Genomic DNA, 25,215 nt, shown 5'->3' on the forward strand with positions numbered 1-25,215 from the left:
ATTATAAATGGTCTGTGGATTAAAACTGTATGAATAGGGAAGTGTTGGGAGTCATGTAGTTAGTGAAAAAGTAAAGAAAATAAGTGCTTTAGAAGTTTTTATTCTTTTATCTTTAAAGTTCTCCAGGGTTATAAAAAGTTATCATCTGAATACTGAAAGAGATCTGAAAAGCACAGACAAATGTAGATTAGGGATGTATTTAGCAAAGGAGCAGGAGGGGAAAGAGGCCCATGATGGAAACACTGCTAGGATCTTATTAACTATTTAACAAAGGAGCATCAACATTGATCTTCAAGAAGAATATGCGTGTTTTCTGACACCCTGATTTCATTACATCACAAGCTATAAAAGCATTTTAGAAATTCTACTATACATGCATCTCAGAATGCACTCATAATTTACCAATCATACCAAAAGGATGCCATGTCTAAATTTAAAATCAAGACAAGCCAGTGCCATCTTCTCCAGGGTTCCCTATTTAGCTGTTTCCTCATTTTTCTTTTCTCCTGGATTAATTAAGTTCTGTTTCTACCATTTTCTGTTCAACCACCAGTCTCCTTTAGATTCTTTTGATAATGTGTTTATTTCTTCCTATTTAGACAGTGTCAATACTTGGATTTGTTTGAGATTTCTTCAGCTAAATTTGACAAGAATTATATTCCTCTGCTGTAAAAAAAAAAAAAAAAAGTGTTTGAAAAACAACCACATTTTAGTTAACTTTTGTGGTCTCTATTATTTTTCTGAGCTTGCACCTAAGGTCTTGTCTACATGAGAAAGTTGCATCTGTAAACTGGTTTAGCTAAACCAGTGCAAACCACTGAGAAGACAGTATGGTTTAAGAGTATCTTGTTTCAGTTTAAAGTGTCCACATAGTCTTTCGCACCAATTTAACTAAATCAGTTTTAAATCACACTTTCAGTTAAACCAGTGCAGCTTTCTTGTATAGACAAGCTATACAGTACGGTATTTGAAAATATGAATGCAACTTTGCTTCTCCTATTTCCTATGCTGGTGGGCCTACATATCATCATTTTCACATGGTTGCTTCTGTCTTTATATGACCCTTATCCATGCTTTTGTTCCTCTCATCTTAAATCTTGCAGTTTTCTTTTATTTGAACTTCCTGAACCATTTCTTTCTCATATTCACTAGGCTCAAAATTCTGAACCACACTTGTTCATTCAAATCTGTAAAGTCAAGCAGATCACCTTCATTTCCAAAAGATGCCACTGTTTTCTCTCTCAACCATCCTACTCTGGTCACCTTTTTTGTCTTCTTCCCTCCAGTTCATGTCTATTTTCCATTCTGAAACGTTACATTTCAAGGTATATCTTAAAGCAGGGGTCGGCAATCTTTCAGAAGTGGTTCGCCGAGTCTTCATTCATTCACTCTAATTTAAGGTTTCGCGTGACAGTAATACATTTTAACATTTTTAGAAGGTCTCTTTCTATAAATCTATAATATATAACTAAACTATTGCATGTAAAGTAAATATGGTTTTTAAAATGTTTAAGAAGCTTCATTTAAAATTAAATTAAAATGCAGAGCCCCCCGGACTGGTGGCCAGGACCCGGGCAATGTGAATGCCACTGAAAATCAGCTTGTGTGCCGCCTTCGGCACCCATGCCATAGGTTGCCTAACCCTGTCTTAAAGTGTTTTGCACCATGTGGTTTTTTTTTTCTGCTCCTCTTTGCTTTAAATATTCACTGAAAATGTGTGTTTTTTTTGGGGGGGGGGGGGTTAAATGTTTACATGATTTAAGCATGTAATTGTTGATATTGCTTCACTTATTATTTCTTTAACAAATGTTGAAAGATATATTTATACAAGTAATGTATAAAATGTGTAGTGCTCCACATTCGTGTTTTCTAAATATTAATTATGACATTCTGTTCTAAACACACTGCAAGATTGATACAGAACAATTTACTACAGAATTTTTTTTTATGAACACAAAGAGGACTGTATCATCCTCCCAGGATCCATGCATTGAGAAAACAGATATCCCTGTTACTATAGTGAAGATGGGTTTGACTGCCTCCCTGGCATTGTCTGTTCTCCATCCCATCCAGACCTGCAGAGGTTCCTCCATAGGGTCTGCACAGTGGGAGGGAACAGATATTGGGTTGACTAGGAAGGAGAACAGGTTGGGTGGAGGCAGAACTAAGTGGAAAATACGTCTATCACTGTGGACATTTCTCAGAGGGTAAGGTTGTTCAGGGCTAAGCTACTACTGAGCTGGGAATTGTTGGGAATCAGCCAAGTTTGTCCCTTCCCCTGCCAAGAGACAATATAAGGGGCTCTCTGAAAGATTGCTCTCCTATAGCCATCTCCCATGGGAAGGGGTGATGTGAGTCAGGATTAGGATAAAGAATGGGGTACTTGTGGCATCTTAGAGGCTAACAAATTTATTGTAGCATAAGCTTTCGTGGGCTACAGCTCACTTCATCGGATGCATGTAGTGGAAAATACAGAAGGAAGATATATATATATATATATACACACACAGGGAACATGAAACAATGGGTGTTACCATACACATTATAAGGAGAGTGATCAGTTCAGGTGAGCTGTTGTCAGCAGGAGAGAAAAATAACTGTTTGTAGTGGTAATGAAAATGGCCCATTTCCAGCACATGACAAGGAAATATAAGGAACTGGAGGGGAGGGGGGGGGGGACAGATAGGGACTTTTAAAAAGAGAATGGCTCTGTGATAGCCAGAAAATGTCACAATTTCAAACCTACTTAGGTCTTTCTTTCATTCTTATTGGCTTTCAGGTCAATGCAGATTAGAGACTGTGATGACTTCCTACCTAGAGCTACCTCATGAATTAATGATACGGAAGGCATGAGGGAATCAGCCAGAGCCTTCTACCATGGAGACTTAACATGTCACCTCCACAATGCACTCTCTCAACCTTCCACCTTGGGATTCCAAGTACACTCCCATCTATTTCTATTTGACAGATTAATGCACTGAATAAGACAGCTCATTAAAACATTTTTAAATAAAGTATAGTTTGGGGATTTCTAATGTGAACATGATTTCCAGAATTACTTCAACACAGAGTTTCTCCACCACAATATTTCCCCAGACATCAGTGCAACTGCAGCAATGCAAAACACCAAAGCACACTTTCAATTTTAATTTGTAATTGTTGAGCACCACTAGGTTGTTTGAAAGAAATAAAGTTCCAGTAAGTAGTGGCGTCTGATGAGCACGTTCAAAGAATCCCTGAACTATAGCAGTAAACAAATGAACTCCACAGGGTATGTGCACAGACTAGCAGCTGGAAGAGTAGGGCCCACTGCTCCCATCTGCTGCACAATGTAGAGGGGAGCAAGGAGATGGAAAATCCATGGAAGACAGATTGAAAGGGATGGGCAGTGGAGAAGGGAGGCCACATGTAATTACTTACCCACCATATATACACCTCTATCCCCAATACAACCACAATCCTGGTGCTGAGCTCCTAATGGGCAGAGGAGCTGGAAGGACATTACCAACCATAGGGGGAGCGGAGTCTTGACACAGCCACCTCTACCCAGCATGCCCTGCCTATAAGTTAGAGTAACAATAACTTCCTCTGACTTCTTCACACCACAGACGGGGCTTGATGGTGTGGCAGATTGGGGGCCATCCAAAGGCAGCACGGCAGGGCCAACTGCATTGCTGCACTAGACCACTGGAAGATGTGGAAGAGCAGGTGAGCCAATCCCCTGGCTATTCTGCTGTGCTGCCAGGCCTGCCTCCAGAGGGGGTGATCAAGCATCTCTTTACAGGTCAGACCTCCTCCTTGGTCTTGGAGAGCTACTTTAAGTAATACGAAGTCACTATGCCATAAAAAATCTTTCAGATTTGTTGTGCCATTTAAAATCATACAAATGAATAAGTGGATAATTTAAGTTTACTGGTTCTTCTGGATCTTCTCTAACTCTGCCCAGTGGTTGCATTTGCTAAGCCTACCTGACATTTTTATTCCGCATAGGTTCTGCAAAGGTTTCTTTTCAATCTTCCTCTTAGCAACAAAGCAAGCTAATAGGCATTTTAATGTTTTAATGTTTTTGGCTAATTAATCCTAGGAGAGAAAAGGTTCAGGACCAATGTTGGCTTAAATTATTTTGTTTTCTGTGAGCAGAATAAATGAGTGCCAGATCTCCAGTTTAAAGTTTTTGAGTGTAGTGTCACCCTCTCTCATTTCCTGCCCATTTTAATCTACCCCTTCACTCTCTCTGTCTCCCACTTCCTTTATTCTATACTCCATATTTATCGCCTCCTCTCTACCATTCCCACTCTCCCTTTTGTCTCCCTCACTCTCCCTTTCACTCCCACTCCTCCTTCTCTCAGTTTAACTCGGGGGTGGGAAAACTATGGCCTTCCAGCCTGTTTAATCGAGCCCTCGAGCTCCTGCTGGGGAGCAGGGTCTGAGGCTCACCCTGCTCCCGCGCTCCAGCCAGGGAGCGGGGTTGGAGGCTGCTCCACGTGCACGTGCCGAAGCTCCCGGAAGCAGCAGCATGTCCCCACTCTGACTCCTACATTTAGGGGTTGCCAGGGGGCTCCACACGCGGCCCCAGCCCCAAGCACTATCCCCACAGCTCTCATTGTCTAGGAACTGCAGCCAATAGGAGCTTCAGGGGCGGTGCCTGCGGATGGGACAGTGCGCAGAGACGCCTGGCCGCACCTCCGCATAGGAGCCAGAGGGAGGACAGCTTCCAAGAGCTGCTTGAGGTAAGTGCCGCCCGGAGACTGCACCCCAACCCCTTCCCGTGCCCCAACCCTCTGCCCCAGCCCTGATCCCTGTCCCACACGCCAACCCCTGGCCCGAGCCTGGAGCCCCTTCCTGAACCATGAACTCCTCATTCCTGGCCCAATCCCAGAGCCTGCATGCCCCAGCTAGAGCCCTCATCCCCCTCCTGCACCCCAACCCCAATTTCGTTAGCATTCATGGCCCACCATACAATTTCCGTACCCAGATGCGGCCCTCAGGCCAAAAAGTTTGCTTATCTTTGGTTTAACTAGATATGTGAGAGTGATTAACAGACAAAATTAGACAACAAGAAAAGAAAGCAACTGGAATACAGAAAAAGATGAAACAAAAGACAGACAAACAGAAATACACAGAAGCAGACAGAGAAGACAGAGGTCTCACTCATCTCAACATCAGCAAGAGGGGAAAGTTCCTTCTCCTTCCCAGCAGGCAGATGCCAACTGGTGTAGGATGCTCCCCTGCATGACAGACACTGCTCACTCTGTGGAATCTGCCCACAAAAAACATGGCTTTCGGAAGTCAACCACTAGCAAACCATCACAGAAAACAAATACACAAGTAACATTAAAACCTAGAAATCAATGCCAGAAAAATCATGCTGGAGGATTTCTGTGGTACATACATAATTAAATGTTATGGATACAATGAAGGTGTCATCAGCATTAAATAAATGTAACGAGTTCAATATGGTTGCAGCAGTGCAAACATCTCCCTCACACCAAAAAAAAAACCCCAACAACCCCATAAACAAAAACTAACTATAGTATTCAGTTATTGCACATCACATGCAGGCACAGCATCAGAAGATAATTATTTAGACAGATTATCTGGAAGGCATAATTTTCTCCGGTTTTTAATGTTGAACATTTTACTGACAATGTCCACCATTATCAATTCCATTTATTTAATTTCTTCCCCAACAGATTAATGTACTTAGTTCAAAAAACGGTTTCATCTTCCTGAGTTGTGTGTTTCTGAGTCTGTCTCTAAGGCCAGGGATTTTACTGTGTATAGCCAGGCCCCCTGGCTTGTGCTATTCCATGGTTATAGAATCACTCACGCACCCCAGATTTATTTATTTTTTTAAAATTAGGTCATACCAAGTTTATAATTAGTAGTGAGTGGGAGCAGAGTTAAGGTAACCTACCAAGTAACAGAACACTTTTATATCCTGCTCAGCCAATGTCAGTACTACAATATCTAATATAAGCTTATTTGCTCCCTTCCACAGATATGAGCAGTGGGGAGCAGAAGCCAGTGGAAATGGGTCACAGAGTACAGAAAGTTGGGAGTGTAAGGACAAGTTACTATGAATGACTTTGCAAATAATATAATGTGAAGTCACTCCCATACCAACACCTATATTAAGCCTCAGAGCCCAGCAGTGTATGTTTCCAGGAGCAACACCTGGGGTGGATGCATAAGATGTCCTTTCTTTAACTGCTGATGAAACATAGCAGGGAGCAGTGGCTCTGAAGCATACTCCACACCCATCTCCCTCATCCACAAGGCAGGGTTCTGCTGGTCACCAAACATGAGCCCAGGAGGGCTGATAATCTCTGTCACATACTCCCCGTTCTGAAATTGCCACATAGCCAAGCAGTAACACACCCTTAAATTAATGCTTTCTTAAGTAGTATTAACTACTGCCTCATGCCTGCATCACAGTTTTGAAGGAGAGTTTGTGAAGGTGAGCAGTGAAGTAAAGTGGATGGTTCCTAAGGAAACCATGATGCCATGAGATAAGCAGCCAGCACCACAAAAGGCCCAAAACAGGATGTGCTGCAGATTCCTGTCCCTGTGGATCTGCAGAAGGGTTGGGTGATTGTTCCCCATCCTAATCCCCTTTAGAGAACAATCCAAAGAAATGCCACGAGAGAAAATTCACAGTTTCCTCATCCAGCTGTCCCCCGCCCCTTATATGTGTTCTACCTGAATGGGAAGAATATAGTTTTTTGTTAGAACTTTACCTTAATAAATGCCCACCTATGATTCCAGACAGACATGATGGGACACAAACCTGTAGTGCTGATAGAAAGGATAATAAGCATTCCTGCATTCAGGCAGTGCCAATTAGATATACCTGCAGAATATGCTCCACCTGGAGAAATGGAGTTTAAACGGGAGAGATTGGCCACATGGGGAGGGGAAGTTTTTCCAGGAGCAGAGATGCTCCCAGAGAACACTGCTAGCAAGGGGTGCACAATATGAGGAAATTGATAGTCCTTTGTCCTCCTCCTCCTCCTTTTTGTTAGGGGCAGACGCACACTGCAAGCCTTATATGGATGAGGAGTCCTCTAGGTCTCTTTGCATCCAGTGACCTGTGACAGGACCTGGGGAGTGCCCCTGGGGACTAGAAGCAAGTGCCCTTTAATTGGACTTAGAAAGGACTGAGCTGAGTAATATTGCTCAGGAGTGAGAAACTCAAGGACACTATGGCCAAGCCCAGGCTGAGGACAGCTGACTACATAATTAAGAACGTTATAAACTAGCAATCTTGGAGCCATCCAGGAGCTGGTTAAACCCACCAGCACAACTTGGAGTGTCCTTGCTGCCACTGTAAATTGCACCTGCTGCAATGACCCCTCTAAAGGGCTGTTTCCCAGCCAAGGAAAGCCAGGGCACAGCAGTGTGCCAAACCTGCCTCTTTCCCTTGGCCACACCCCACAAGCAGGTGTCATGGGGCATAGGGATGAATCTGTATCACCCATTGATTTCCCCTATGCCAAGGGAATCTTCACATGCAACTGGTTAAACCAGCTCTGAGGACGTTTTGTGCTACCAACAGATGCTAGAATCTGGTTCACTATGTCTGTTACTTTTTCCTACGTGATCATTATTTTCTCTCTCTCTCTCTCTCTCTGTGAGTTACTTGGTCACTTATGTTGTGACCACTTTTGTATATGTGTCCCCTGGGAAATGCCTGCACCTTTCCTTTTCTGTGCTGTTTTTACTACAAAGGGAAGTGCATTAAATAAGCAGGACATGCTCCTGCTCTGCTGCCTATCGTGTACTTCTGTATCAGATATGGACTGGCTACAGAGCTTGCAAAATGATCTTTTGATAGAAAATGCAGTTTCTGGAAAAAAATCAATTTTTGCATGGAAATTTTCAGTGTCGCAAAATCTTGATTTTCCATTCAGAAAAATCATCAACAAAATATTTCGTTTCCGGTTGACATGACCTAAATAAAAATATTTCAGTTTGTTGAATAGAACCAAACACCTCATTCTGAGTCAAAAGAACAGGAGTACTTGTGGCACCTTAGAGACTAACAAATTTATTTGGGCATAAGCTTTCGTGGGCTAAAACCCACTTCATCAGATGCATGGGGTGGAAAATACAGTAGGAAGATATATATACACAGAGAACATGAAAAGATTTCTAAGGAGATAAATCAATTAAGTGGGCCATTATCAGCAGGAGGGAAAAAAACTTTTGTAGTGGTAATCAGGGTGGCTCATTTCAAACAGTTGACAAGAAGGTGTGAGTAACAGTAGGGGGGGAAATTAGCATGGGGAAATAGTTTTTAGTTTGTGTAATGACCCATCCACTCCCAGTCTTTATTCAGGCCTAATTTGATGGTGTCCAGTTTGCAAATTAATTCCAGTTCTGCAGTTTCTCATTGGAGTCTGTTTTTGAAGTTTTTTTGTTGAAGAATTGCCACTTTTAGGTCTGTAATTGAGTGTCCTATGATGGTGTCCCTTGAATAGATATGTGAACAGAGGAGAAAGCATGTCCACATATCTATTCAAGGGACACGATCATAGGACCTAATCACATCAGCCACATCATCATGGGCTCGTTTACCTGCACATCTACCAATGTGATATATGCCATCATGTGCCAGCAATGCCCCTCTGCCATGTACATTGGCCAAACTGGACAGTCTCTACGCAAAAGAATAAATGGACACAAATCAGACGTCAAGAATTATAACATTCAAAAACTAGTCGGAGAACACTTCAACCTCCCTGGATACTCAAATACAGACCTAAAAGTGGCAATTCTCCAACAAAAAAACTTTAATAACAGACTCCAATGAGAAACTGCAGAACTGGAATTAATTTGCCAACTGGACACCATCAAAATTGGGTTTCCTGGCCAGACTACACCTCCCATGATGCACCACAGTCTCTTCTCTGACCAGTCCATGTGGTGTTGGAGGAATAGCCTGGCCAGGGAGCTCAGCCCATAGGAAAGAATGGAGGCTTGAAGCACACAAACTACAACTTTCACAGTGGTACCTCAGACAGATGCAGTTTAATATCAAATGGACTAAAGATGAAATGTTTTGATTTGGTTCAACAAACAAAACAAAGCCAAAATATTTCAATTTGGGACTGTTGAAATGTTTTGTGTTGATCAGAAATGTCAAAATGAAATTTGCCATACTGAATTAAAAAAAAAGGTACTTTTTGTGCCATGAAAAATGTTCCTATTTCAACTTTGTCCCAATTAGGACAAAAATCAATGTCAGAACCAAATGTCTATAGGATGGAAATTCCAATTTTTGTTCAGCTCTAGTTAAAAAACAGTTCTCTAGCAGGAAAAATGTATTGAAGCTTACTGTTTCCTACCTCTGCCCTTCCACACACCCCTCACTGGCAGAGTTTTCTGGTGACATCCTTTCACATGACCTGCATGTAAAAAACGTGAGAGTGGCTCTGTAAGCAGACAGGGACTAGGCTGAACAATCTTCAGGGAGGGAGAGAGAAAGGTGGGAAAGTCATGTGCTGCTCTCACACTTCCCCACACACCTCTATAACACACACACCTCCCCCCTTTCCAGTAACTTTTCAAACTGAGTAGTTCTGCCCTATATTCCAAATCATCATGAATTATGATTAGAAACAGACCGCAACCCCACAATGTAATAGTTCATAATTATTATTAGATGAAAATCTGGTCTGAGAGCATCAGAGCACTATCCACGTATTACAGAATGCAGAACAGGTATCTGTGTATCATGTGTGACTGACGAATATACATTTTTAAAATAATTGATTGGACTCCAATCTGCATGTAAAAAGGCCAAAAAAGTTTAAACAATGAGACTGTGCCACAAGACTGCTGCAGAAGAGTAATATTGAAAAAATAAATTAACTGTGATAACTGTCTGAGATAATGGTCAAAGAAAGGGAAAAAAATCTTCTAGCCTCAGTATAGTTTCATTGGGCTGACTGATTTAACATTATTCAAACACACAGAAGTAGAGTCTAGAGCTATGTCTACCTACAGAGTCTATGTTGGCATTGCCCTCTGGTGTAGACACAGTGTATGCTGACAGTTTTCTGCCAGTGTAGGACCACCCCGCCTAACAATGTTAGCTATACCAACAGAAGCACTCTTCTGTTGGCATAGTTGTGTCAATGCTCTGGGTTTTGTCAGCATAACCATGTTGCTCAGGAAAACTTTAACACCCCTAACCAACATAGCTATGCTGATATAAATTGCAAGTGTAGACAACACTACCCGCCAGATCGGCGGGCAGCGATCAATCCGCTCCCCTCTCCCCCGCCCCCTAGTGTAGACCAGGGCTAAGCATAGGTTTACTCTTTAGATCTACTTCAGAGTATTCAGTGGTAGCACAGTGTCCCATAAAGGCTGATTTCACCAGACTTTAGATCAGGTCCCAATTGCTTACATTTTACAGTGTCCATCTTCTCTTCAATAATCCATGCTAGAAAGTACGGAACAATGAGGAAGTCTCAAATTTTATAAGGTAAATTTTGTATTCATGTTGGTTAATTTAGAAACTATTAAATTAGTTTAACAAAAAATTAACAAAACATCTTATAATAACTTTGAGACATTCTGATTTCCAGTGTTTTCTAATGAGAATGCCAATGCTTTCATGCTGTACTGTAAAAGTGGCTCCTGCTGGGAAACATTGTTAAAATGGCAATTCCCATGGACAGAATGAAGACTGAAAAAGCGAGGGATCTGTATTTCTAAAAGCTTATTCTGAAAATCCATATTATCGTGTTAATAATACATCCAAGGAAGATTACTATTTGAGATGTGTCTGGTATCTCAAATGGACAGATTATAAAATTGGGGGGTTTCCTATGATTCAAGATATCAAATCACTCCCTGTCATCTGGACTAAACTCTGAACATAAACAGCTGGGGACTGATTTCCAGATACAAGAGGAGAAAGCATGCAAAAATACTGTTCTCCCACTTCCCAGCTGGGGACCAACATGGGACTTTGATTTTGTCACTGGCCAGCTGATAACTGAGGTTTTAGCAAAACCAGTATAGCCTCCTGAGTCCATTTCTAATTATGATTGATATGCTCCATGATCATTTCAATGGGATAGATCATTTAGTCAGGAAGCACAATCACTGTATACATAGTCCATTAACTAGTTATATATATGCTAACTTTTTCCATTAAACACACATTTTGTAAAGTGCTTGAGGAGGATAGGATTTCACATGAAATTGCAAAAAGAGGGTCCTTAAAGAGCATTTTAAAATGAATGTCAGGGCCTTTCATATTAGAGATAATTTTATAGTTGATTTTTACTTCCTTCAAAATCTATTTTAAAAATTTCAGGTGCTATTATCTCTTAGAAGCTACTTTTAAATCATAAAATAGAACATTGTAAAAGAGCAGTCAGTAACTCAGCCAGCTTCAGGCTAACAGGAAAACACCTCATTACAGTCAGTTCTGAGAAATCCCAGCACAGGCCACGTCACAGCTGCCTACACTTCATTCCCATGAGGATCCCACAAAATATAGCCCATCAGGAGATGCCCTCATTATGCCATGTGTACTAGCTGACTGAGCATCGTTTCAGTGAGGGTTGCATTATGCAGCTCTGGGCTGTATTTAGCATCACCAAACTGTGCTTTCATTATGCGTACCATCAGTTTACTAATTCAATTGCCTTATAGTAACAGTTCCCCTCATCGTCAAACAGACCACCCAACCTCCACCCACTCCTGTGTCAGTTAATCTAATTGTTTTATATTAATTTATAATTGATTGGATATTTTTGAAAATTATTTTGAAGTTCCAAACCATATCTTTCCCACTCATTAACTTGACTTGTTGAATATTTTATAGTATTTATATGTCACCAGACATTTACATTAGTGTACTCACATATTTATTTTATACATGCATTTATATTTACATATGTAATTAAATATATAAAAAGTGTATATATAATATAAATAGTCTACAACATAAGTGTGTCTATAAAATAAATAAGAATATGTAAATATAAATGTCTGGAGATCATATATATTATAAAGCTGCATGAACTGCACACAGTCTCAGGAAAAAACTGACGTTACTGAAGTTTTACAAATAATTATGAAGTTTAGAGAGCAAAATTATACTTGATTTTATACACTGAATTCTTACACTACTTCATCTTGCAAACAAGAAAAAAGGATCTCTGTTTATCAGAAGACTAACATCTTGTCTGCAGAGGAGCATAGATTTCATTCATTCTGGAATTCTCCCTTTTGAGAAAGGTCTCTTTTTTGAAATCCACAGCCATAAGTCTGATGCCTCTAATGTTTCTGATCAATTTTAGTATATTTTCCCAATACTTTAATATACTAAATCTCAAATTTCAGTTTAAAAAGATAGATTATAAAGTCTTTCATTTAGTTTTACTCACATGGTGACCAGGAGAAAAACTGGCTGAATAACAGAACAATGGTTTACTTTTTTCATGAATTTCATGAACCAACAGATTTGTGACCAAATATTATATGCTGTTCAGCCAACACTATAGTCAAATACCATTCAGCAAATGCACTTTTCACAATTTTTTCTAGCCACTGAGGAATCATTTTTGTGATTTTTTTTCATTATTTGACTATTTTCGGGGGTGAGAAAGAGGTGGTTGTGCTCTGGTGGATGGGAACAGGGTCATGTTACTGGATGGATCAAGTCGGTATACAGAGACATCATGCACCATTTCCTTATCATCCAGGGAACGATACAGTATAAGGATGCTCTGCTGAGTTCACCTGCCTGCTTCTCTCTCTGTTATCTATTCAACTGCCTGTAACTGCTGCCCCTACTTTAGGCAATATTCATACTGCAAATTTTGGTCAAGACAAGCTACACAAAGCTACCACAGTTAATATATTGCTTGTGCACATGCATACTTGGCTGCTTGTGTTGGTACTTCGCGTGTACTCAGCAGGAGTGCTTGTGTCAATGCGAAGTGTGGTGCACCATGGATAGGTGATGCCACCCTCCAGCACAATGCCTTTTGCGGGATTTTTGCAACGTGTTGGGGATAGAAATGAGTCGGGAAGGGAACTATGGAAAGAGTGGTCAAAATTACAGTCATGTAACTTTCTCCTTTCCATAATGCCAGCCCTATCTCATAATTTATGTATCTTGTTTTTTTTAAATCCTACAAACAACACAGTACTTGTCGCTGTCTGCCTCTCTGACAGACATGGAGCCCCTTTAGCACTGCACTATTATCATGAATGTTGCAAACTCAGGACTAATGATCCTCCAGTATTTCCTGAAGTCAATGGAAGTACCGCAACAATGGGGACATGACAGTTTCTTCAAGGATGGATTGCTAAAGGACATAGAAGGTTGATGATGGTGGTCGCAGACCAGCTGCTGATGACAGAGTACTGCTTATGGGCCCAAGAAATGAGCACAGACTGATGGGATCGCAAAGTAATGCACGTCTGGAATGCTAAGCAGTGATTGCAGAACTTCCAGGTGTGAAAGGGCACATTCCCGGATATGTGTGCTGAGCTCACCCCAGCCCTCCAGCATGTGGGCACCGGAATGAAAGCTGCATTGACAGTTACAAAGCAGAGTGGTGATTGCACTGTGGAAGCTTGTAATGTAGGATTGCTAACAGTCAGTGAGAAATCATTTTGCCATTGGAAAATCCACAGTGGGGCTGCTGCCATGCAAGTGTGTAGGGACATTAATTGTATCCTGCTACATAGAATTATGACTCTAGACAATGTGCAAGACATCATGCATAGATTTGCAGCTATGGAATTCCCAGAATTGCAATGGGGCAATAGATGGCATGCACATCCCTATTTTGGCCCTATACCATCTTGCCACAGAGTACATAAACAGAAAGGGCTACTTTTCTATGATATGCAAGTGTTGGTGGATCAGAGGGGACTTTTCACCAATATCAGGGAGGGCTGGTCAGGGAAGGGGTGTATGCTTGCATCTTTAAGAATACAGGACTGTTCAGAAAGTTGCAAGCAGCAACATTCTTTCCTAAATGGTGGATTACTATTGCTGATGTTGAAATGCTGACAATGATCCCAGGAGACCCAGCCCACTCTTAGCTCCACTGGCTCAAGAAGCCATACACTGGCAACCTTGACAAGGATGGATTCAACTAGCAGCTCAGCAGGTGCAGAATGACAGTGAAATGTGCTTTTGGCAGACCAAAGGGACACTGGCAATGTTTCCTCACTAGATGAGATCTCAGTAAGAAAGATACCCCAATGTTTATAGTTGCCTGTTGTGCCCTGAATATTATCTATGAGGCAAAGAGGGAAAAGTTACCACCGGGATGGAGGGTGGAGGTGGAGCAGCTGTCTGCTGACTTTGAACAGCTGGACACAAGAGCCGCTAGAAGAACTCAAGGCAGAGCTTTGTGGCCGAGGGAGGCCTTGAAAGAGCACTTTAACAGTCAGCCACAGTAACGTGCCTGAAGTTTGGGGGGTTGTTAGGAATTGTGTAGTGCTTCATGTACATTTACAAATCTCATACTGTCTTTTAATAAACCTATGAAATTAGGCAGTGCTTACTGTACATTTATTAGTCTCTTGTCCTGGACCTATCAGTTCTGTGGTCCTGTTCAATTAGAATTAATGGTATTCCAGAATGCCTAGAAGCAACTATTGAAAATAGATTAATTTCAGATCATGCTCCAATTAAACTTACCATAAATGCTGATTATACCTCACTACAATCTAAGTGGAAGCTGAACAGTCTGCTACTAAAAGATGCAAAATTTTGTTCCACAGTTCATTCAGTCATCTCTAACTTCATACAAGAAAAGAAGTACTCTATTCCCAAAAGATGGTATCTGAGGCTAAACTCTGAAAGCTACTGTAAGGGGTAAATGCATAAAATATGCCCCGCTCCCCAAAGAAGAAAGACAGACTCAAGTTAAACTCTCTGGCCAAGGTAATAGAGGAGTTGCAGTGAACGCCCAAGACCAGCCCCAAAAATGAAAACCACCTACGTTCTCTAATCAACGCCAGACATAAATATAATTAATACTTCTTATCCAGATAAGTCAAATTTACACTCATCAGGATCAAACAAGGATATTATGAATGGGGAGATAAAACAGGTAAATTATTTGCTAGGAGACTTAAGATGGAACTAGCCAATAACAATATTTCTTAATTTATTACAAGAAGATGGGAGTGCCGTCCTTGAACCAATAGATATAAATAATGAGTTTAAGTAATCCAATCAAGCTTTATATAAATTAGACAACCACTCTGACTCTAAATGTGATCATTTTGTTGAAGGCCTACCTTTTAATACCCTAAATTCAGAAAAAGTGTTTTTGGACAAAGCTTTCACAACACAAGAGATCAGACAAGCTATACAAATATATGAATTTCAGCAAGGCCATTGGGATGGATGACTTTTGCAGAGATTTCTACAAAACATTTTGGAATCAACTATATTCTATTCTTTCAAAGGGCTTCACTGAAATATTCCAAAAAGGAACCACGTGATATGAGAACTACTTTAATCACTGTAACATTAAAGAATAACAAAGATGGTTGCAACTGTAGCAACTTCTACCCATATCTCTATTGAACATAGATTGCAAAATAAATACAAAATTTTAACAAAACTGAACACCATCATCCCATCTCTCATACAGATCAACTTGGTTTCATCAAAGGGAGATGGGCTGCTGCTAACATGAGAAAAATTGCTCCCTTGATCCAGCAAACTCAAATATTCCCTTCATAGCTTTCTCTCTAATGGCCTTATCTAAAGACTGTCCTAAAAAAGTTCAGATTTGGAACAATATTTCTGAATTGGGTCACTGTATTATTACAACTCTCCCTTGCCTTCATTATCATCTAGTTGAAGTATATCTTCTACATTTCAAATAGAAAGAGGGACAAGGTAAGGATGTCCCATCTTGCCCCTCCTTTTTAATCTCTCGAACTACTGACACTGTATATATGTCAGCACTCAGCCACTGAAGGTATGACTATGAACAGAAAGAATACAAAATTAGTTTATATGCTCGTGACATTTGTGTACTGATTAAAGAATCCATCTTCATCAGTCCCATCATTGCATAGCTGACATATTTTGAGAGCTCTCTGGTTTTTACATCAACTGGAATCCACAGCTACTGTCTCATAGTTCCTTCTTTGAGTGGCTATGCTCAAGGATTCACACAAGGATAGGGGGCAATTAGTCTGTTTCAGTTCTCTCACTTCTAGAGGAACATGTTCAGAAAATATGGAAACAAAAGTCACTTTGTAGGAATTACTTATAGGTGACTTAATACTTTGCAGTACCCTCTCAATCTCAGCCTTAAAGCAAACTGAGATAAAGAACTTAAAATCTCAAAAGAAACGTAGGAGGATATCTGACTTAATGTGAAAGATACTTCAAGTTCTTTATCCTTATGATTCTTCCAGAACAAGATATTAAACTCCAGAACATTTGTTTAATGCTTGATTGGCAACACACAGTGAATGTTGGTGATGCAAACAGCCACATGCCAACCTTTCACACATCCTCTACACTTGTCAAAAATGTATGTGTTCTGGAACACCATATTTAGTACTCTCTCAAAAACTTTGTGTTACCATCTTTTCTTCTACAACCTTCTATATTTTGAGGGTGCATGATGAGCTGGTATTACCAGTTAACATTAAAAAATAGATTGCAGTAACTGTATTAGTGGCCAAGAGAGTTATTTTGAGAAAATGAAAATCTGCAATTCCTTCCTCACACAAAGACTGGCTTAGTGAGCTCTCTACTACTTCATTAAAGGAAAAAATGGCCGTCTAACAGAAATGCTTGGAAAAAATGAGGATGTCTGATCTCAAATGAAACTATTCCATGCTTTTGCAGTTTAGTATATAGTAGTCCCTGATACTCATTGGCTATATTCACTTATTTATCTATTTAGTCACTTCAATAATTAATGCCCTGCATGACCTCTACAGGTTTGTTTCTTTGTTTCTGCAAATAATGATCATTGAATTTTGTTATTTATGTTATTTCTATCTTGTGCATGTATTTATATGTTTTGTTATGTGTTTTTTTATTTTACGTAAAAAATACAAATAAAGTTTAAAAAAGAATGTGTGTTAGCAGCAGCACGATACATTCTGCTGTATGGTATGAAGTATTAAGATTCATTTATTTCCAAAAAATAAACATTTATTGCATACCAAAACAATGCAAAGAATAATGTGCAATTACAAAAATAATATGATGCAAGCTTATAAATTAATGGAACGGAACTTTAAAATTAGAACACTAGATAAAATTTGTGTCCATTCCAGTCCATTTCTGCCAAACATACACCAGCAGTGGCTCTCTCAGGTCGGGGTATGTGATGCTGTGGTTTTCCTTACTGTTCCCTGGCATGGAGTGGTGGGGGTAGGGATGCAGCTCAAGGACCCTACCAAACTGGTCAATTTCATGGTCATAGGATTTTAAAAAAATTAAATTTCACAATTTCAGATATTTAAATCTGAAATGTCATGTTTTTGTAACTGTAGGGGTCCTGACCCAAAAGGGGACTGTGAGAGGGTTGCAAGGTTATTCTATGGGGGTCACAGTATTGCAACCCTTACTTCTGCAACCCTTCAGAGCTGGGTGACCAGAGAGCGGTGGCTGTGACCAGGAGCCCAGCTCTGAAAGCAGCACAACTGCCAGCAGAAGCGCAAAAGAAAGGATGGCATGGTATGGTGTTGCCACCCTAACTTCTGCGCTGCTGCTGGTGGGGTGCTGCCTTCAAAGCTGGGTGCCTTATGTAAATTAAGCTGCCATGGGATAAAAGGGAAGGTCCTTTCATGGATTGAGAACTGGTTAAAAGACAGGAAACAAAGGGTAGGAATTAATGGTAAATTCTCAGAATGGAGAGGGGTAACTAGTGGTGTTCCCCAAGGGTCAGTCCTCGGACCGATCCTATTCAACTTATTCATAAATGATCTGGAGAAAGGGGTAAACAGTGAGGTGGCAAAGTTTACAGATGATACTAAACTGCTAAAGATAGTTAAGTCCAAAGCAGACTGTGAAGAACTTCAAAAAGATCTCACAAAACTAAGTGATTGGGCAACAAAATGGCAAATGAAATTTAATGTGGATAAATGTAAAGTAATGCACATTGGAAAAAATAACCCCAACTACACATTCAATATGATGGGGGCTAATTTAGCTACAACAAGTCAGAAAAAAGATCTTGGAGTTATCGTGGATAGTTCTGTGAAAATGTCCACGCAGTGTGCAGAGGCGGTCAAAAAAGCAAACAGGATGTTAGGAATCTTTAAAAAGGGGATAGAGAAGAAGACTGAGAATATATTATTGCCCATATAAATCCAGGGTACGCCCTCATCTCGAATACTGCGTACAGATGTGGTCTCCTCATCTCAAAAAAGATATACTGGCACTAGAAAAGGTTCAGAAAATGGCAACTAAAATGATTAAGGGTTTGGAACGGGTCCCATATGAGGAGAGATTAAAGATGGTTGGGACTCTTCAGCTTGGAAAAGAGGAGACTAAGGGGGGATATGATAGAGGTATATAAAATCATGAGTGATGTGGAGAAAGTGGATAAGGAAAAGTTATTTACTTATTCCCATAATACAAGAACTAGGAGTCATCAGATGAAATTAATAGGCAGCAGGTTTAAAACAAATAAAAGGAAGTTTTTCTTCACGCAGCGCACAGTGAACTTGTGGAACTCCTTACCTGAGGAGGTTGTGAAGGCTAGGACTATAACAGAGTTTAAAAGAGAACTGGATAAATTCATGGTGGTTAAGTCCATTAATGGCTATTAGCCAGGACGGGTAAGGAATGGTGTCCCTAGCCTCTGTCTGTCAGAGGGTGGAGATGGATGGCAGGAGAGAGATCACTTGATCATTGCCTATTAGGTTCACTCCCTCTGGGGCACCTGGCATTGGCCACTGTCGGTAGACAGGATACTGGGCTAGATGGACCTTTGGTCTGACCCGGTACGGCCTTTCTTATATTCTTATGCCTGACCAACAACTGCCACTCTCTGGCCACCCAGCTCTGAACGCAGTGCAGAAGTAAGGGTGGCAATGCCACAACCCCCTAAAATAACCTTGCAGTCCCCAAAATTCCCTTTTGGGTTGGGACTCCCAGTTTGAGGAACTCTGGTGAAATCTGTATAGCATAGGGTAAAAGTACACAAAAGACTAGATTTCATGGTCCGTGACGCGTTTTTCATGGTTGTGAATTTGGTAGGGCCCTACTCATGAGGTCATGGGGAATGTTAGCGGGTGTAGGGAACTGCTGAAATGGAGCTCTCCACTGACTTCAAAGGGAGGCGAGCACATGACTGTGGGACCTATAGGTCAACACAAGTCTGCAGCACACCTTTTCTGCCCGAGAAGCCCCATTATGTGCTAGTGCATCTCCTTCTCCTTTTCCTACTGTGTCTCCTGGGCCTTTCTCCTAAACATTCTTTCCTTCTCCAGGCTGTCTGCTACATTCAGCCTCCAGGCCTTCTGTTCAAGGTCTGATGCAGCACAGGCTTTCAGGACCTCACTGAACATGTCCTCCCTAGTCCTCTTCTATCTCCTCCTCATCAGGGTCAGGCATTCCACGGGTGAGGAGTGGGTACCCCTCAAGGCCGCAGCTACAGATAAAACAGATGTATCATTTGTATTTACAGTCACAACAGAAATCAAAAGATAAGTTTCAGAACTCCTGTCCCTCATTTCCAAATGAGTTTTAAATCCGGCATAGTTGTTGAAATTTCATCTTTGGAGTGCTTCTGCACAATGCCACTCTCCAGCCCCAATCATGGCACTCTAGGGATGAGGAAGGAGGTTGGAGGTACAGAAGGAATTGTTTATTTGTGTAAAACAAAAAAATTGGCCTGTTTCCATAGGTAGGAGCACAGGACAATGGCGCTGAGATGGGGTACTATTTGCCACAGGCAGCAGCGATGTTAGCGGATATTTTACTCATGAAGGCAATAAAGGCACAGAGAGCACAGCTGCTTCTGGCATCCTGAAGCTGCCCAAGCCCATATGCCACTAGCCTGTTTACTGTAATGTTGCCTGCTGAAGTCATCGTTACTACAGAGGAAGAAATGGAGAGGATTGCAGAGTATCTTCATGAAAGTTTCATCAAGATCTCTCCGAATGATACCAGGGACATTCCTACGTACATAAACCACTCCACATCTCCATCCTCCCCCATCTAACCCTAAGGAGAATGAAAAGCAGATAAAAACTCTGTTTGTTTTACTCATATGAGAAGAGGTAGCTGTACAAGACTGAAAAGCAGATACCTGTATCCTGTTAACTTGGGGTTGGGCTGGGCACCACCTTCAGATTTAATCTTTTTAAGGGAGAATGAATGCACAGTTACCCAAGGTCTTTTTCCTTGGATCAGGCTCAGCTATGCTTGGCTGGTGGGACTGGTTAGACTGTGGTGGAGTCTTGAAATGATTCTGGCTCCTGGCATAGCTGGACTCACCCACTGTGTGTCTTCCCTCCTCCTCCTCCTCGTCACTGTTCATAACAGAGGTCTCTGTCTCAGGCTCCACTGAAAAATCCATAGTGGTCTGCAGGGTGCTGGCTCCACCAAGCATGGCATGCAGCTCGTTGTAAAAGCGGCAATCTACAGCTTGGCATCAGATCGACTGTTGGCCTCCCTGGCCTTGTGGTATGCCTGCCGCAGTTCCTTTGCTTTCACACAACCCTGCTGTTGATCCCTGTCATATCCTTTTATCTGCATCCCCATATAATCATTTCATAGATGTCCATATTTCTCTATAGCTGCTCCTGCACAGCATCATCTCCTCCCAGGCTACTCCAGACAGGAGCATGTAGCTGGCATGGTCGGCTGGGCAGTTACACACAACAAGGAGCGCTGTTACCTGTGCTCACCAAACTTGGACAATCAGGAAAAGGCATTTCAAAAATATGCAGGAATTTTAAGGGGGAAGACAGCATGACTTCCAGTCTCCATGACTCCATTGCAGTGCAGTTCACAATTGTGACCAAAGTGGTCAGTGTTGGGGATTGTGGGACAGCTGCTAGAGGACTGTTAGGGTAACAAAGGTCACTCACTGTTCACATTCGCACTGCATTGACCACAGTATGTCAACCATGGCTCACCCCCATTCGGGGAGGTGGTGTTTCTGCATTGCCGTAATGGGGTGCTTACATTGGTGGGAGACAAGTTTGAGTGTAGACACATGCACAAATGAATTAACGCAAGATGACTTATGTAGACCTAACTTTGTAGTGTAGATTGGCTACTGAACTTCTTTTAAAGATTATTTCAAAGAAACCCCAATTTAAAAGTGAGGAGGAAAAGCAGGGATGAAGCCAGGGGAGAAAAAAATAGCAGGAGAAAAAGTGGCAGAGGGAAGGGAAGAGCTGGTGGGGAAAAATGGAATAAAGGGGTGCCAATTTACATTTGTTCCTGAAACAGCACTCTGATGAGCCTGCAATCCCAAAAACAAAGCAAAATTGTTCCAGTGCAACCAGTCATTATAACACTAATAATACTTTGGCAATTTCATAGCACTTCTTGTTTAAGGACCTCAAGGTACTTTTTCAGTATTAATACAAACTCAGAACTCTGAAGAAGGTAAGTACTCCATTCATTTTTCATATGGCTAAATTGTGCCACATGGGAATTTAGACTATTTCAGCAGGTCATGCAGTGAATGAAAAGAAAGGCTAGTAGAAAGAACTCCCAGACCCCAGCACTGAACACTAAACCATACTAAATCTGTAGAAATTTCCTGAGAAAAGATGCTAAGATCAGTATTTTCTCTGCTAAAACCTATTATTGGCAGAGTTTTATACTGGATAAAGGGACAGTTTTCCCAATTTATGGGAAATCCTCAGGGACACCAGAGCATTCCGGGACCCAAAGGGGATGCCCAGTGGGAAGAGAACACAGCAATGCAAATAAAATAGGACAGGAAAAGAGCAGAGAGTCTTAAAAAGGAACTTGTGAAGGAACTTGCTTATAATTTTTGCATCAATTACCACCTTCCTTGTGTTTGAAGTACACTTTAGATCACACATTCACTGCTGACTAATCTTTGATAATTTATTTAAATTAGCATTACTGTATTTAAAAAACAAACAAAAAACTTGCATCCATAAGGATCCCAAAAGTCTTGGAGTGGTAAAATTTGATTGAAATTCCTAAAAACTGTGTTAGAGAGACAAAGTGGGGAAGGTAATATCTTTTATTGGACCTTCTTTCAGCTCTGCAGAAGAAAATAAATGAGATCTGGGATTTTGCTGGTGGTGCTTTTGCCTGTGGCACAAAGAGGGTGATCTCAAGTATTTGTGGACTGAGATCCTCCCTTAGTAACCCCTATCAACTGCTCCCTACACCCCCCAAAAAAAGTAGGTCAGGAAGAGAAGATTCTGTCCTTGGTTATAGCCATTCAATCCTGGTAGAATTTGATCTTTGGTATGTTAACTTCTAAATCAGTAGTTTACAGAGTACAACTATAAAGTCATGAGTATCCAATATATTGAGTCAAACTGTGCTCTTGCTTAGAAGGGTGCACCACCTATTGGATTCAATGGGACTTTTCACTTTGTAGCTGACAGTGTTTGTGTTTAGTAATAAAAGGTCTCTATTACAACATTATTTTTCTGCTCTACAGAATGCATCCCCCTCTAAGGGAATTGTCCCTGTTTCCAGTCTGTGAAGTTGGTCTATAGGATAGATTTATCACTTCAGAAGGACAGTGAATCTTTTCTGTCATTTTCTATGCATCCTTAAGGCTTATCCAAACTGCTTAGCTTGGGAAACCTTTCAGTGCTCCTCCTTGGCTGAAGTTTGTGTTTGGTGGACAGCCAGTTCCAGAACACTTTAAAACAATTGTTACACGGCTTTCCAGATTCTAAAGAGATTAGCACGGAAAGGGTGCCAGTAAAAAGTGTAAAAGAGACTGGAGAATGGTTAGCACATTAACTATTGTGCCCTCTGTAAATGTACTCAGGAATATCTTTGAAACTTTCAAAAAGATAAACAAATCTACCATTTGGTTGGCGTTTCCCAAGTCTATCTTCCACCATTCTAGATTAAATACCTGATCACTTATCCCAAAACTGAGTCATTATAATATATTACATCTTATCACATAACAATTCTTGGCCCAGAGTTACATGATTTGCATATGCCATATAATACAAGAACAATTCCTGGGATAAATTATGTATGATTCATATACATGGTTTTCTGCACCACTGGACAGGTTAACTCCTACAGGGGGTGAAGTCAGCCAAAAGAGAGGCAATTCAACCATACGCAAAAAAGATTAATTTAAAAAAAATATAAAAGAGGGCAGCAATAATTTTATGCACTGCAAATTACATATGTTATATTTGTCTGTCAATTCCACTAGTAAAAAAGGTAGCTACAGAACCCTAACTAGGTATTTGAAGACACTATTGACTTCTTCGGAATTGTATCTGCTTATATCAAGACTGAATTTGGCTAATTGTCTGTAACCAGTTTTAAACACACTAACGTGTCATAATGTTTTTGTGCCTTTTCATGAAGAGCTGTTGTTATATGAACAATTACCTGTTTTCTCTTTAGGTTTTCACCACATTTTAAAACTATTACATACTTTAAATAAGATGGGCCACGAACACAAGGAATGCATTTCACAACTAGCAGATATTTACTCAGAATGCTTGGAGGAAGTTATGCTGAGCTGCATAACAAAATCAATTATTAAGGAAATCTGTCACTCACCCTTTTCTTTTGTCCTACTTCTATTTTAAAGCTATAGAGGATTTTAAGAAAGTGTAAAAGTGTATCTTGGGATGATAATAGAGGTAGTTGGAAAATCTGTCTGAATAATCAATTATAATATCTGGGAGAACTTCTGAACACATGTAAATGAACTTGCATAAACCAAATTCATAAGTAGGAATACATTTTTCATTTTTAAAGTTTTCCCTGTACTCCTTGTCATGCTGTGGTGCAGGCAGGAGCAGATACGCATATATGTGGTTCCAAAGGTAGTAAATGCTTTATTCAAGATAACCTGGACACAGTTTGCAATACTTTTATGTGTAGTGAAACCTACACTTAACTAAGTAACTTAAAGCATACTTATCTAAAGCCCTCTTTACTAGAAAATACTACCACAGTAGAGAAGAAAATATCATTTGTTGTTTTGTATTTATTGTATTGTATCATTAAAACAAAAATCTCACCTTTAAAAAGATAATTTTATGTTAAAAGAAACAATTAGGGCCAAATCCTATTGGATTTACACTGTGGTACAGATTAAGCTGATCAGAGATAGTGGAAGCCTAGAACTACGCTGACAGAACTTCTTCTAGTGCAACTTCTTTGTTTAGACAAGCCTTAGGAGGAATAAGCCATTCTAGATCGAGAAAGAATCTGGTTGAGTGTAATGACTACACACTATTTGAATTCAACAAAGAAGGTTCATATAACATAGTAGTGAAAGATATTAGATTTCAAAAAAGAAAGGTGGCATTATGCATTATCCACTGAATGTAAAAAAATCTAGAGCCTCTCAAAAGATACCCTACTGAAAGTATAAACAACCTATAGTTGATCCAAAAATTAAAGATTTACAGGCACAAGAAATTACTCATATGACTTCACACAGGACTGCTCAAAATGTGAAGATGTAAAAGAACTGTTGTCTAATGCACACAGGACACACACTAATTTCTTATGTTAAATGTATTGAATGGTGCCGAAGCATAAGAGTTACTTTTTCTGACCCACTCAAGGAAACTGATAGGCCTCTTCACTAGCTAAAGCATTTGAGCTTTAGCTTATCTTCAAGATAAGCCTAAGGAAGAGCATCCTGGAGTTGTCCAACAGGGTGACAAAAGTATTGATACACATGGCAAGGTCCACATTAACATGGAAAACCAGTAACTAATTAGCTTACCACAGATGGGGCAAAACCAGTGTTGGATACTGGTGTTATCTGGCAGTCCAGATACTAATATGTGCAATATGACTAAGTTAAGGCTGTGGGAATTTGAACCTCTTGTCCTTTTTTGCTTTTCAATTCTCACCTTTCATGCTGCATTAAAAATAGGTTTTGCATTCAATTTCCTTGTCATTTTTAAAATGGGCTGGGGGGAGAGAATTCTTGTTCCAACAAAGGAAACACCAAACCCTCCCTGTGGCTTTTAATACCACTCTCCATCAAATAGCAAGACATCATTACTTTG

The 25,215-nt window shown here is 40.5% G+C and overlaps 1 protein-coding gene across 1 annotated transcript in view; it reads right to left on the bottom strand.

Moving 5' to 3' along the window:
• Positions 1-25,215, bottom strand: part of RIMS1 (regulating synaptic membrane exocytosis 1) — a gene marked incomplete in the record, with an annotated part of 487,692 nt that overhangs the window by 367,712 nt on the left and 94,765 nt on the right.

This window comes from Trachemys scripta, chromosome 3 (genome assembly GCF_013100865.1).
Source record: "Trachemys scripta elegans isolate TJP31775 chromosome 3, CAS_Tse_1.0, whole genome shotgun sequence".
NCBI classification, from domain to species: Eukaryota; Metazoa; Chordata; order Testudines; family Emydidae; genus Trachemys; species Trachemys scripta.